General features: G+C 39.5%; 1 protein-coding gene across 2 annotated transcripts in view; it reads right to left on the reverse strand.

Annotated features, from left to right (window-relative positions):
- Nucleotides 1-13210, reverse strand: part of NINL (ninein like) — a 112719-nt gene that overhangs the window by 81210 nt on the left and 18299 nt on the right. The window contains exon 2 of one of the 2 annotated variants that reach the window (XM_057529127.1): nt 9923-9974. The exons of the other annotated variant lie outside the window; for it this stretch is intronic. The gene's annotated coding sequence lies outside the window, so the exon portion shown is untranslated. The remainder of the gene's footprint in view (nt 1-9922; nt 9975-13210) is intronic. 2 annotated transcript variants of the gene reach the window in all.

Raw genomic sequence — 13210 nt, forward strand, 5'->3', positions numbered from 1 at the left:
TCCAGCTCCATCTAATCTACTGTGAAGCATGTCCATATCAATGGCTTAATTTTAGTCACTGTATCTTTAAGTTGTAGGATTTCAATTGTGTTCTTTTCTAATTTGCTGTGTTACTTTTTATTACTTTTTACTGAATAATTCCATGCTGAAATTTCCAAGCTTGGCTTTTATTTCTTTCATTATGATTAGGATATTTGTTTTAAAGTCTCTGCCTGATCATTCTAATATCTCATGTCTTTGTGGCTCTGTTTCTGTTGTCTTTTGTTCCTGCTGGTCCTGGTTCATAGTACCTTGTTTGTTTCTTTGTGTGTCTGGTTATAATTGACTATCTATGAACATTGTACATGAAAAATTACTTGGGGTATTATTTTTTGATGCATGGGATAATTAAATCTTCCTCTGGAGAAAATGTTCAATTTGCTTCTGCCAATAGATTTCTGGGGGCAATACCAATCTGAGACAAATCCTTGTATAATAAATTTATTTATTTATTTATTTATTTATTTACTTTTGGCTGTGTTGGGTCTTCTGAGACAAATCTTAAACTACATTCAAGATTTCAAATTCTTTGAACCACAGAAGTTGTATTATACTACAAGCCACTGCAGGTAAATGGAATACTTCTACTCCATTCCCCAGTCAAAATGAGGGATGGTTTGGTTAGTTAAATAACCCAGAAACAGAAGTCTTACCTGAAATTCTCTTTACTGAATAACATATCTTGGATATTATTCCATATGTGTATGCACAAATACATTAAGATGCAAATGTAAATATCATTCAGTTATAGAAAGAGCTTCCTTATTCTTTGCTACACCTACATGTACCACATTTGCTTAACCAATTTCCTATCAATGAGCATACATTGATCAGATATATATATATATATATATATAATACATATATTTCTTTTTCATATTCTTTTCTATTATGGTTTATTACAGGATATTGAATATAGTTCCCTGTGCTATACAGTAGGTCCTTGTTGTTTATCTATTTCATATATAGTAATTTGTATCTGCTAATCCCAAACTCCTAATTTATCCCTCCCCCCATCTTTCCCCTTTGGTAACCATAAGGTTGTTTTCTATGTCTGTGAGTCTTTCTGTTTTGTAAATAAGTTCATTTGTATCATATTTTACATTCCACATATAAGTAATATCATATAATATTTGTCTTTCTCTGACTTAACTTCACTTAGTATGATGATCTCTAGGTCCATCCATTTTGCTGCAAATGGCATTATTTCATTCTTTCTTATGGCTGAATAGTATTCCATTGTGTATATATACCATGTCTTCTTTATTCATTCATCTGTCGATGGACATTTAGGTTGCTTCCATGTTTTGGCAGTTGTAAATAGTGCTGCTAGTGCTGCTATGAACGTTGGGGTGCATGTATCTTTTTGAAATAGAGTTTTCTCCAGATATATGTCCAGGAGTGGGATTTCTGAATCATATGGCAACTCTAGTTTTAGTTTTTTAAGGAACCTCCATACTGTTTTCCATAGTGGCTGCACCAATTTACATCCTTACCAATAGTGTAGGAGGGTTCCCTTTTCTCCACACCCTCTCCAGCATCTGTTATATGTAGACTTTTTAATGATGGCCATTCTGACCAGTGTGAGGTGATACCTCATTGTACTTTTGATTTGCATTTGTCTAATAATTAGCAATTTTGAGCATCTTTTCATGTGCCTTTTGGTCATCTGTATGTCTTCTTTGGAGAAATGTCTATTTAGGTTTTCTGCCCATTTCTTTTTTTTTTTTTTTTTATTGAGTTGTATGAGCTATTTGTATATTTTGGAAATTAAGTCCTTGTCAGTCGCAGTATTTGCAAATATTTTCTCCCAGTCCATAGGTTGTCTTTTTGCTTTGTTTATGGTTTCCTTTGCTGTGCAAAAGCTTACAAGTTTGATTAGGTCCCATTAGTTAATTTTTACTTTTACTTCTATTGTCTTGGGAGACTGACCTAAGAAAATATTGGTACAATTTATGTCAGAGAATATTTTACCCATGTTCTCTTCCAGGAGTTTTATGGTGTCATGTCTTTATATTTAAGTCTTTAAGTCATTTTGAGATTATTTTTGTGTATGGTATGAAGGAATGTTCTAACTTCATTAATTTACATGCAGCTGTCCAACTTTCGCAACACCGCTTGCTGAAGAGACTGTCTTTTCTCCGTTGTATATTATTGCCTCCTTTGTCAAAGGTTAATTGACCATAGCTCTGTGAGTTTATTTCTGGGTTCTCTATTCTGTTCCATTGATCTATATGTCTGTTTGTGTGCCAATACCAAGTTGTTTTGATTACTGTAGCTTTGTAGTATTGTCTGAAGTCTGGAATGGTTATGCCTCCAGCTTTGTTGTTTTCCCTCAGGATTGCTTTGGCAATTCTAAGTCTTTTGTGATTCCATATAAATTTTAGGATTATTTGTTCTACTTCTGTGAAAAATGTCATGGGTAGTTTGATAGGGACTGCATTAAATCTGTAGATTGCTTTGGGTAGTATGGTCACTTTAACATTATTAAGTCTTCCAATTCAAGAGCAAAGCATAGATTATTTCTAATATTTTGCTGTTATAAACAATACTACAGTGAATAATCTTATATATAGGTCATTGAGCACATGCATTAGCATATCTGAAAGATGTATTACTAAAAATGATGGACATACTGGGACAAAGGATCTGCACACTTACAATTTTGATAGATATGGCCAAATGCTCTTCGTCGAATTTAAATGGGACACACCAGCAGTTTGTGTCCTCATACCCTCATCAACACAGTGTTACAAGTACTTTTATTTATACTTTTGGGTTTTTTTTTTTTTTTAGGATTTTTAAAATTACAAGACAGGAGAATATAATATATATTACTGCAACTTTTTTTTTCCATTAACAATATATGATGAATAATTTTCCAGGTAGATAAACAGAACACTAACACACTTTTTCTAAGTAAAATTTATACTGAAGTATAAATATTCAGGACTTCCCTGGTGGTCCAGTGGTTAAGACTCCACGCTTCCACTGCAGGGGGCACAGGTTCGATCCCTGGTTGGGAAAGATCCTGCCTGCCATGTGGTACAGCAAAAAAAAAAAAAGAAAAGAAAAGAATATTCAAAGATAAAAGTACACAAATCATAAAAGTATGGCTCAATGAATACTTACAAAGAGAACACACTCATGTAACTACCATCCAGAATAAGAAGAAGACATTGACAGAAGGCCCCATTAGTCATTATCTACAAAAGTAATAAAATGATTCTAACACCCAATTCCAACATGTGTGTGTGTTGTGTTGTTTGTGTGTGTGTGTGTGTGTCTTCCCACACCACCAAGCAATTCTCTGATACCAGCTGGGTGTCCTGTAATTCTACTCAAAATTTTTAAAAATTAATTAATTAATTAATTAATTTTATTTTTGGCTGCATTAGGTCTTCGTTGCTGCACGCTGGCTTTCTCTAGTTGTGGCGAGCGGGGACTACTCTTTGTTGTGGTGCACGGGCTTCTCATTGCAGTGGCTTCTCTTGTTGCGGAGCACAGGCTCTAGGCACGCAGGCTTCAGTAGTTGTGGCACGCAGGCTCAGTAGTTGTGGCTCCTGGGCTCTAGAGCGCAGGCTCAGTCGTTGTGGCGCATGGGCTTAGTTGCTCCGTGCCATGTGGGATCTTCCTGGACCAGGGCTCGAACCTGTGTCCCCTGCAATGGCAGGTGGATTCTTAACCGCTGCACCACCAAGGAAGTCCCTCTACTCAATTTTGACAGTATCCACCCAGAGACAGCATCAGACCCCACAGGTTAAGGGCTCAGTCCTACAAGACTGGCCCCCCCCCACCTTCTTCAGGCACCAAATGCAAGTCCAGGTCATCACCTGTGCTTTTGACTGAGAGGCTATAGACTAGAGGTTCTAATGACACTTTCCTTGGGTTTATTTAATTTGCTAGAGCAACAAACAGCAGGGAGATTCAGGAACGGAGTGATAGACACTGTGTCCATTTCCCATTTTCACAGCTTCTAGGCTGAGGGAAGCTCCAGCCCACACCGTGTGAAGTAGCTAAAACTTTGAGAGAAAAACACAGTTTTGATAGCTTACAGAGTTTGAGGCAACCACAGCAACTGAAAAATGAGCGAGGAATCCTGAAAAGGAGAACACCAAAGAGAGAAAGCTCCGAATTCTGCAAATGTTACCTAACTCTCCAGAAAACCCATGGACTATGCATGTGCGGAGCAGCCTCCAAGTAGCTCAGGCAAGAATAAGAGAACTGAAATGCGGGCTTCCCTGGTGGCGCAGTGGTTGAGAATCTGCCTGCCAATGCAGGGGACACGGGTTCGAGCCCTGGTCTGGGAAGATCCCACATGCCGCGGAGCGACTAAGCCCGTGAGCCACAATTGCTGAGCCTGCGCGTCTGGAGCCTGTGCTCTGCAATGGGAGGGGCCGCGATAGTGAGAGGCCCGCGCACCGCGATGAAGAGTGGCCCCCACTTGCTGCAACTGGAGAAAGCCCTCGCGCAGAAATGAAGACCCAACACAGCCATAAATAAAAAATAAAATAAAATAAAATAAAAAATTAAAAAAAAAAATCCAGAAAGAAAAAAAAAAAAAAAAAAAAGAGAACTGAAATGAGATTTGAGCTGCTTCAAGAGGCAGAGTTTTCAGTCTGAGTCCAATCTCACTGCCTACTAAAACAAACACAAATGAACACTCTTCAGAGAAATATAACAGAACCTTCATTCTCCACAACACAACTTCACAATGTCCAGGATACAGTCCAAAATTATTCACAAAAATGAAGAACCAGGAAAGAGTAAGCCATTCTCAAGAGAAACCACAACCAGAGATTAACCTCAAGATGAATAAGACATTGGAATTAGCTGCTTTAAAATCCTCTGCCAGCATAATTATACTCAAGGATGTGAAAGAAAAGATTCTCCTAATGAATGCACATATAGAAAACCTCACCAGAGAAACAGAAACTATAAAACAGAGCTAAATGGAAATCTGAGAACTAAAAAACACAATACCTGAAATCTTAAAATTCCAATGAAGCGCTTAACAGCAGAATGGATATGACAGAGGAAAAAGTCAGCAAACTTAAAGACAGATGAATAGAAATCATCCAATCTTAAGAAAAGAGAAAAGGAAATTTTTAAAAGATTAGCCTCAGGGATTAAAGAGACAATTGTCAAAGGTCTAGCATACATCCTAGAAGGAGAAGAGAGAGAATTAGGCAGAAAAACAGACTGAAGGACAAATGGCATAGATTATCCCAAATTTGGTGAAAAACAAAAATTTAGAGATTCAAGAAAGTCAGTAAACCCTATTTAGGATGAATGTTAATAAAGTTATACCCAGGCACATCAGAGTCAAACTGATAAAAACCAGTAAAAGGAGAAAAACCTTGAAAATAGCCAAAGAAAAACAACACATCACATATAAGGACACAATTCAAAATGACTGCTGACTTCTCATCAGAAACAATGGGCTCCAGAAGACTGTGCAACTTCATCTTTAACATGCTTAAAAACAAAACAAAAGGAAAACTCTGTCCAACTATAATTTCATACACCAAAAAATATCCATCAAGAGTGAAGATAAAATAAATACATCTTTTATTTAAAAAAAGCAGCTAAGAGAAATGCCAGCAGGCCTGTTCTAAAATAATGGTAAAGGAAGTTCTTTAGCTGAAGAGAAATTATACCAGATGGAAACTTGTATTTTCGGAAAGGAATAAACAGCATCCAGAAAAGTAAATACCGGAGTAAAATAAGAGAAAAAAGTCTTAAACTAGGAAAAAGTACAAACAACTGAAGTAAAATAATCATAACATTGTCTTGTCAAATTTATAACATATGCAGATGTAATACACATAACATCTAAACTATCATAAAGTGGGTGAGATGGATGTATACATTTGCAGGATTTCTCTATTACATGTGAAAGTGGTAGAATATTAACTCCAAATAAATTATGAAAAGTTAAGTCCATAAAAAAACCTGCACACAAATGTTTACAGCAGCTTTATTCATAATTGCCAAAACTTGTTAATAACCAAAATGTCCTTCAATAGGTAAGTAGATAAACTGTGGTACATCCATACAATGGAATATTATTCACCACTTTTAATTAATTAATTAATTAATTAATTAATTTTTGGCTGTGTTGAGTCTTCAACTGGGGAAGTCCCTATTCACCACTTTAAAAAAATGAACTATCAAACCATGAAAAGACGTGGAGGAACCTTAAATGCACATTATTAAGTGAAAGAAGACAATCTAAGAAGGCTGCATGCTGGCGTTTCCCTGGTGGCTCAGTGGTTAAGAATCCGCCTGCCAATGCAGGGGACACGGGTTCGAGCTTTGGTCTGGGAAGATCCCACATGCCATGGAGCAACTAAGCTCGTGTGCCACAACTACTGAGCCTGCACTCTAGAGCCCGCAAGCCACAACTACTAAGCCCGCGTGCTACAACCACTGAAGCCCACTCGCCTAGAGCCCGTGCTCCGCAACAAAAGAAGCCACTGCAATGAGAAGTCCGCGCACTGCAATGAAGACCCAGTGCAGACAAAAATAAATAAATAAAATAAATTTATTTTAAAAATAAATAAATAAAAATTAAAAAATAAAAAGGCCGCATGCTATATAATTCCAAGTATATGACATTCTGGAGAAAGTAAAACTGTGGAGACAGTAAAAAGATCAGTGGTTGCCAGGGGTGGGGATGGGGCATGGCTGAACAGACACAGCACAGGGAATTTAGGGCAATGAAACTTCTCTGTATGATACTGTAAAGGTGGAAACGTTATTATGCGTTTAAAAAACCCTCAGGATGTAAAACACAGAGAGTGAACCATAATGTAAACTATGGACTCTGGGTGATAATGATGTCAATGTAGGTTCATCAGCTGTAACCACAGTGGTGAGGGATGTTGATGGTGGAGGAGGCTACGGGGTGGGAGAAGTATATGGGAACTCTCTGTACTGTCTATTCAATTTTGCTGTGAACCTAAGAGTGCTCTAAAAAAATAATGTCTATTAAAATTTTTTTAAGAAAACAGAAAAAATCGTTGGATAAAATACTGATGATGCTACAACATTTATGACCCTTGAGAACATTATGCCTAATGAAAGAAGCCAGTCATAAAAGACCACATAGAGTATGACTTCATGTATATGAAATGTTCAGAATAGGCAAATCTATAGAGACAGAAAATAAATTAGTGGTTGCCCTGGGCTAATGGGGGCGGGGTGTCAGAAAGAAATGGGGAGTGACTGCTAATGTGGAATTCTTTTGAAATGATGAAACTGTTCTAAAATTTGTTGTGGTCATGGTTGCACAACCCTGTGAATATACTAAAAACCACTGGATTATACATATTAAATGGGTGAATTGATGGTATGTGAATTGTATCTCATTAAAGCCTGTCATTTTTTTAAAGTAAAGCTGCAATTTTTAAAAAGTAACTGGTTAGAACCCATACCATGCATACTTTAAACATTAGAATGCTGAAGAGGCCATATTAATAGACTTCTAGAGACAGGGTATTATCAAAGATAGACTTTTCATAGTGATAATTCAGCAGGAAGGCATGTCATAAATATCCACATGCTTAACAACAGAGTCTCAAAATAAACAAAGCAAAAACTGAAAGAACCAAAGATAGAAATAGACAATTCCGCAATTATAGTTGGAAATTTTAACACCAGTTTCTCAGCAGGTGATAGAACTAGATTCCCCACCCCCCCAAAAAATATCAATAACGATACAGATGATCTACACAACACCATCGACTACCTTGCCTAAAGATAAATATGCTGGGACTTCCCTGGTGCTGCAGTGGCTAAGAATCTGCCTGCCAATGCGGGGGACACGGGTTCGAGCCCTGGTCCAGGAAGATCCCACATGCCGCGGAGCACCTAAGCCTGTGTGTCACAACTACTAAGCCTGCACTCTAGAGCCCGCGAGCCACAACTACTGAGCCCATGTGCCACAACTACTGAAGCCCTCGCGCCTAGAGCCTGTGCTCCACAACAAGAGAAGCCACCACAATGAGAGGCCCACACACCGCAACAAAGACCCAATGTAGCCAAAATACATACATACATACATACATACATACATAAAATAAGTATGCTGAGTATAATGAGCAGTGGTTAAGCATTCATTTCATAATAATTTTTTGTCTCCTCAGAACGTACAAGGATCTTTCAGTGGTCTGAAATCTTAAGTCTTTGTAAAGAAGCTGACCAAGGTAATTTGCACTGATGCCTTCTTCCTTCTTAACATCCTTTTCCAAACATGAAGATTCATTCAAAACCATTCCATTTTCCCCAAGGCACAGTCACCTTATTCTTTCCTCTTAGACTTTTAAATTCTCTACTCCCCAGAACCCAGGTGGTTTTGATAAGAAGCCCTGCTTCCCTTCAGAAATGTGTTGAGGGCCAATCACAAGCGGTCAGTCAGAGGTAGGGGCTATCCAGGCGGGTGGTTTTTGAGTGCTGCAAACACCACGCAGCAAAAAATGGACCTGGCCTGTATCCCCATTTCATCACACGGCAGCGGACACCTGGAAGGCATTTGTTCATTTCCTAACAGCAAGCAGCAGAGTCGAGGCACAAGCTGGAGTCTCCTGCTTTTCGCAGGAGGTCGTTTCACCACCAATGCCTTGTGATGTTCTCCAGAGTCTTAGGTTCAACATAAGTGACTATCGTGTAACGACATATGGCCTGAAAAGACAGCCCTGTGTCTGGAGCATCTGCACACCAGAGAGCCTCCATCGCACGGACGAGGCCACATTGCGGGCTCATGCTCCTCCATCCTAAGGATCAAGGGCCCCAGGGCATGTCCTCTCCCTCAAACCACTCCCAGGTAATACAAGTTGCTCTGCATCTGTGGGACCAGGCTCGGACAGCAAGGAGAACATTAAAGAGGAGGTACCATTGGGGCTACGTACACCATGGGAGGATGCCAGGGACAGCTTATTTTTAAAAACGAAGAAAGAAAAGCAAGTTGCAAAACTGTATTCTTTCATTCAAGAAATATTTACTGAGGGAATTCCCTGGCAGTCCAGGGGTTAGGACTCCGTGCTTTCACTGCTCAGGGCTCGGGTTCAACCCCTGATCAGGGAACCAGGATCCCACAAGCTGCACGGCAAGGCCAGAAAAGAAAAAGAAGAAATATTTACTGAGCGTGTGCCATTCTAGGCACTTGGGACACTGCAACTAACGAAGCAGACAAACGCTCTCAAGCCGGCAAATAAGCAAATCCTATCTTAGATGGTGCTAAGTGGTACAAGAGAAACAAAGCAGGAGGGGGTGGGGGAGTTGGCTCACAGTTTTAAATGGGGGGACTGGGAAGGCCTCCCTGTAATGTGGCCTTTCTGCACGCCTGAAGGTTCCCTCCCTTGGTCTGCATACATATGCTTCACAAAAAGCCAGGTTGGCCTCAAATGATTTCAGGAGGTCCCTGAACCCCTGAGTATTCCCCTGCCTTCTTCTGAAGCCTGAAATTCCTTTAATGAGGGTGGAAAAAAACCTATTTAATTACATACTCTCAAAGAGGAATATCTGATGGTTTTGGAAAAGCTGGCAGGCCGTGCTCCCATGTCACCAGGCGACCATGGAAGCATATGGCTGATGGCTGGGCTTTGCTCTGTCATAGGAGAAGGGGGGCACAAATTCCAAGAAGACAGGGGGTCACTGAGTCAGGAGGAGCAAAGGGGGATATCAGACGGCACTCATCCAGGCTCAGCTACCTCTGCCTGTTGGTGCAGGACACAGCAGCTGTCTGCTGCGTGGTGCTTATGTTGTGTGGCTGACACCAGGCAATTCCAGTACACTAACCATGATGTTTACACAAGACAATTTAGCAGTGACTGAGCGCCCTGGCGACTCACCGATCAGCAGCACTAAGCTGAATCCTTACCTTCTGCACCATCCGCAATAAGGTGAGAGGAGAGCTCTCCAGCAGACCTGCTCTGAAAGAAACGTTAAAGAAGATTCTTCAGATGGGAAGGAAATAATACCAGAGGGAAAAGTGAAATTTCAGGAATAAGGGAGGAGCAATAGAAATGGCAAATAACTATGTAAATATGAGACTATTTTGTATGTACATGTGATATATGTATGTGTGACAGCAAAAAGCAAAACTTCTAACACTGAAGCAGTTTCTGATGCATGAAGATGTAACACAAAGTGGTGGCGTGGTTTCTGTGTTCCCCTTGAAGTGGCACAATCTTATTTTCAAGTAGACAGAGAAAAGCTAAATATGAGTACTGTAATCTCTAGAGCAACCACTAAAATAGCTATACAAAGATACATGGTTAAAAACTTCAAGAGTGATTAAAATGGGACACTAAGAATATAGTCAATAATAATGTAGGGGAATATAGTCAATAATAATGTAATATCTTTTATGGTGACAGATGGTAACTAGACTTATGGTGATCACTTTGAAATGTACAGAAATATCAAATCACTATGTTGTGCACCAGGAACTAACATAGTGTTGTAGGTCAATTATACTTCAAAAACAAACAAGCTCATAGAAAAAGATATCAGATTTGTGGTTATTGGAGGGGTATGGGGAGGGGGAATTAGATGAATGTAGTCAAAAGGTACAAACTTCCAGTTATAAGATAAATAATTACTAGGGATGTAATGTACAACATGATAAACATAATTAACAAACACTGCTGTATGGTTTTTTTGGGTTTTTTAAAATAATTTTTTATTTTATTTATTTTTGGCTGTGTTGGGTCATTTGCTGCACGCGGGCTTTCTCTAGTTGTGGCAAGCGGGGGCTACTCTGATGAGGTGCACGAGCTTCTCTTGTTGTGGGGCACGGGTTCTAGGCACACAGGCTTCAGTAGTTGCAGCATGTGGGCTTCAGTAGTTGTGGCTCGTGGGCTCTAGAGTGCAGGCTCAGTTGCTCCGCGGCATGTGGGATCTTCCTGAACCAGGGCTCGAACCCATGTCCCTTGCATTGGCAGGCGGATTCTTAACCACTGCACCACCAGGGTAGCCCCACTGCTGTATGTTATATATGAAAATTGTTAAGAGAGTAAATCCTAACAGTTCTTATCACAAGGAAAAAATATTATTTTTTCATTTTCTTTTATTTTGTATCTATATGAAATGATAGGTGTTCACTAAACTTATTGTGGTAACTATTTCATGATGTATGTAAGTCAAATCATTCTGTACATCTTAAACTTACAGTTTTGTATATCAATTATACCTCAATAAAACTGGAAGAAAAAAATGAAATAAAAAAAAAGGAATACTAAGAAACATTCAAGTAATCCAGGAAAGGAAAAGAGAGAAATAAAAATACAGAAGACAGGGCTTCCCTGGTGGCGCAGTGGTTGAGAATCTGCCTGCCAATGCAGGGGACACAGGTTCAAGCCCTGGTCTGGGAAGATCCCACATGCCGCGGAGCAACTGGGCCCGTGAGCCACAACTACTGAGCCTGCGCATCTGGAGCCTGTGCTCCGCAACAAGAGAGGCCACGATAGTGAGAGGCCCGCACACTGCAATGAAGAGTGGCCCCCACCTGCCGCAACTGGAGAAAGCCCTCGCACAGAAACGAAGACCCAACACAGCCATAAATAAATAATTTTTTTAAAAAAAGATCCTGTTTAAAAAAATATATATATGTATATAGAGGACAGTTATATGTCAACTGTATCTCAAAAAGCATACAAACACACACCAGGGACAAACAGAAAACAAATAATAAAATGATAGACCTATTTCCAAACATATTAACGGTTACATTAAATGTAAATGGTCTAAACACACTGACTAAAAGAGAGGGACTATGAGACCCAAATACATGCTCCCTACAAGAAATCTACTTCATTTTTTAGTAGAAGGATGGGTAAAATAAGCCATACAAACAATATTCCTTTATGTGAAGTGGCTATATTAACACCAGAAGTAGACTGTGGAGCAAGGAAATTACCAGAGATATAGAGGGGCATTAAATGACTTCAAAATGTCCACTCACCAAGAAGACATAATAATCCTAAATGTAGATACACCCAAAAATAGACCAACAAAATACATGAAGCAAAAATGGACAGAACAAACTTCTTTTTCAGTTCCACAGCTTTCTTGGGGCAAAATTCTCTGGAGCCAGTAACTGATAGAAACACATAAACAGTACGTGACAACTGCTGGAGGCTGGAGATGGAGAGATGGAGTTTAAAACTCCTGGGCTGGGGGGAGGGAAAAGAGACGACACACATTCATGAGTTTTACTTCCAGGATCCCCACCAGGTCTTCATGGTAAAGACTGGAGAAAAAAAAAATCTCTCATGATTTGGACAGGGAGGAGAGGAAAACTTACAGTTTTGAAATGCACCCAGAGAAAAGTAATCATTTTGAAAAACCACCCATAGCAAATGCCTTGCCTCAAAAGAAAACTATTTTATCAGAGCCTTATCAAACCTGTGGGGAAGGGCAACTTGACAACTGGAGTGTCTTCTAGCCTTCCTGTCTTACAACAGGGAGGAAAAACAACAACAACAACAACAACAACAACAAAGGAAAAACTAAGAAACTTCTGAAGGGCACAGTCCAGGACCTCAGGCCCACAAAAACAGTCTGACTCACAGGATTACGGAATGCTTTCCTCGCCTAGCACCTCACCACCACATGCACAGGGCTCCAGTAGAAAAGCAGTTCATTACACCAAGAGAGCTGCAAGACACAGATTCCATTTCAGATAGAGTTTCTGGGGAAACCTATAGACAGTAGGGAGACAACAAAGGAATCTGAAGAATCTGAAGCCTCTACCACTTCAGCAAACATCAAACACAGTAGGAGTTAGGATTCCTAGCCAGAAAAACATAAAACCTCACAGTACACATCTACTTATTTCAGTTCCTATTACCCGATATGTCAAGTCCAGTTTTCAACAAATAGTTACAAGGTGAGCTAAAGGCAAGAAAAAGCAAAATTTGAGGAGATAAAGCAGGCATGAGAACCTGACTCAGATATGGCAAAGATTTTGCAATTATCAGACTGGGAGTTTAACTATGATTACTATGCTAGGACCTGTAATGGAAAAAAAGTGGACAACCTACAAAAACAGATGGATAATATAAGCAGAGAGATGGAAATTCTAAGAAAGAATCAAAAGGAAATGCTAGAAATCAAAAAGACACTAACAGAAATGAAGAATGCCTTTGACAGGCTCATCAGTAGA

This window comes from Balaenoptera acutorostrata, chromosome 15 (genome assembly GCF_949987535.1).
Source record: "Balaenoptera acutorostrata chromosome 15, mBalAcu1.1, whole genome shotgun sequence".
NCBI lineage: Eukaryota > Metazoa > Chordata > Mammalia > Artiodactyla > Balaenopteridae > Balaenoptera > Balaenoptera acutorostrata.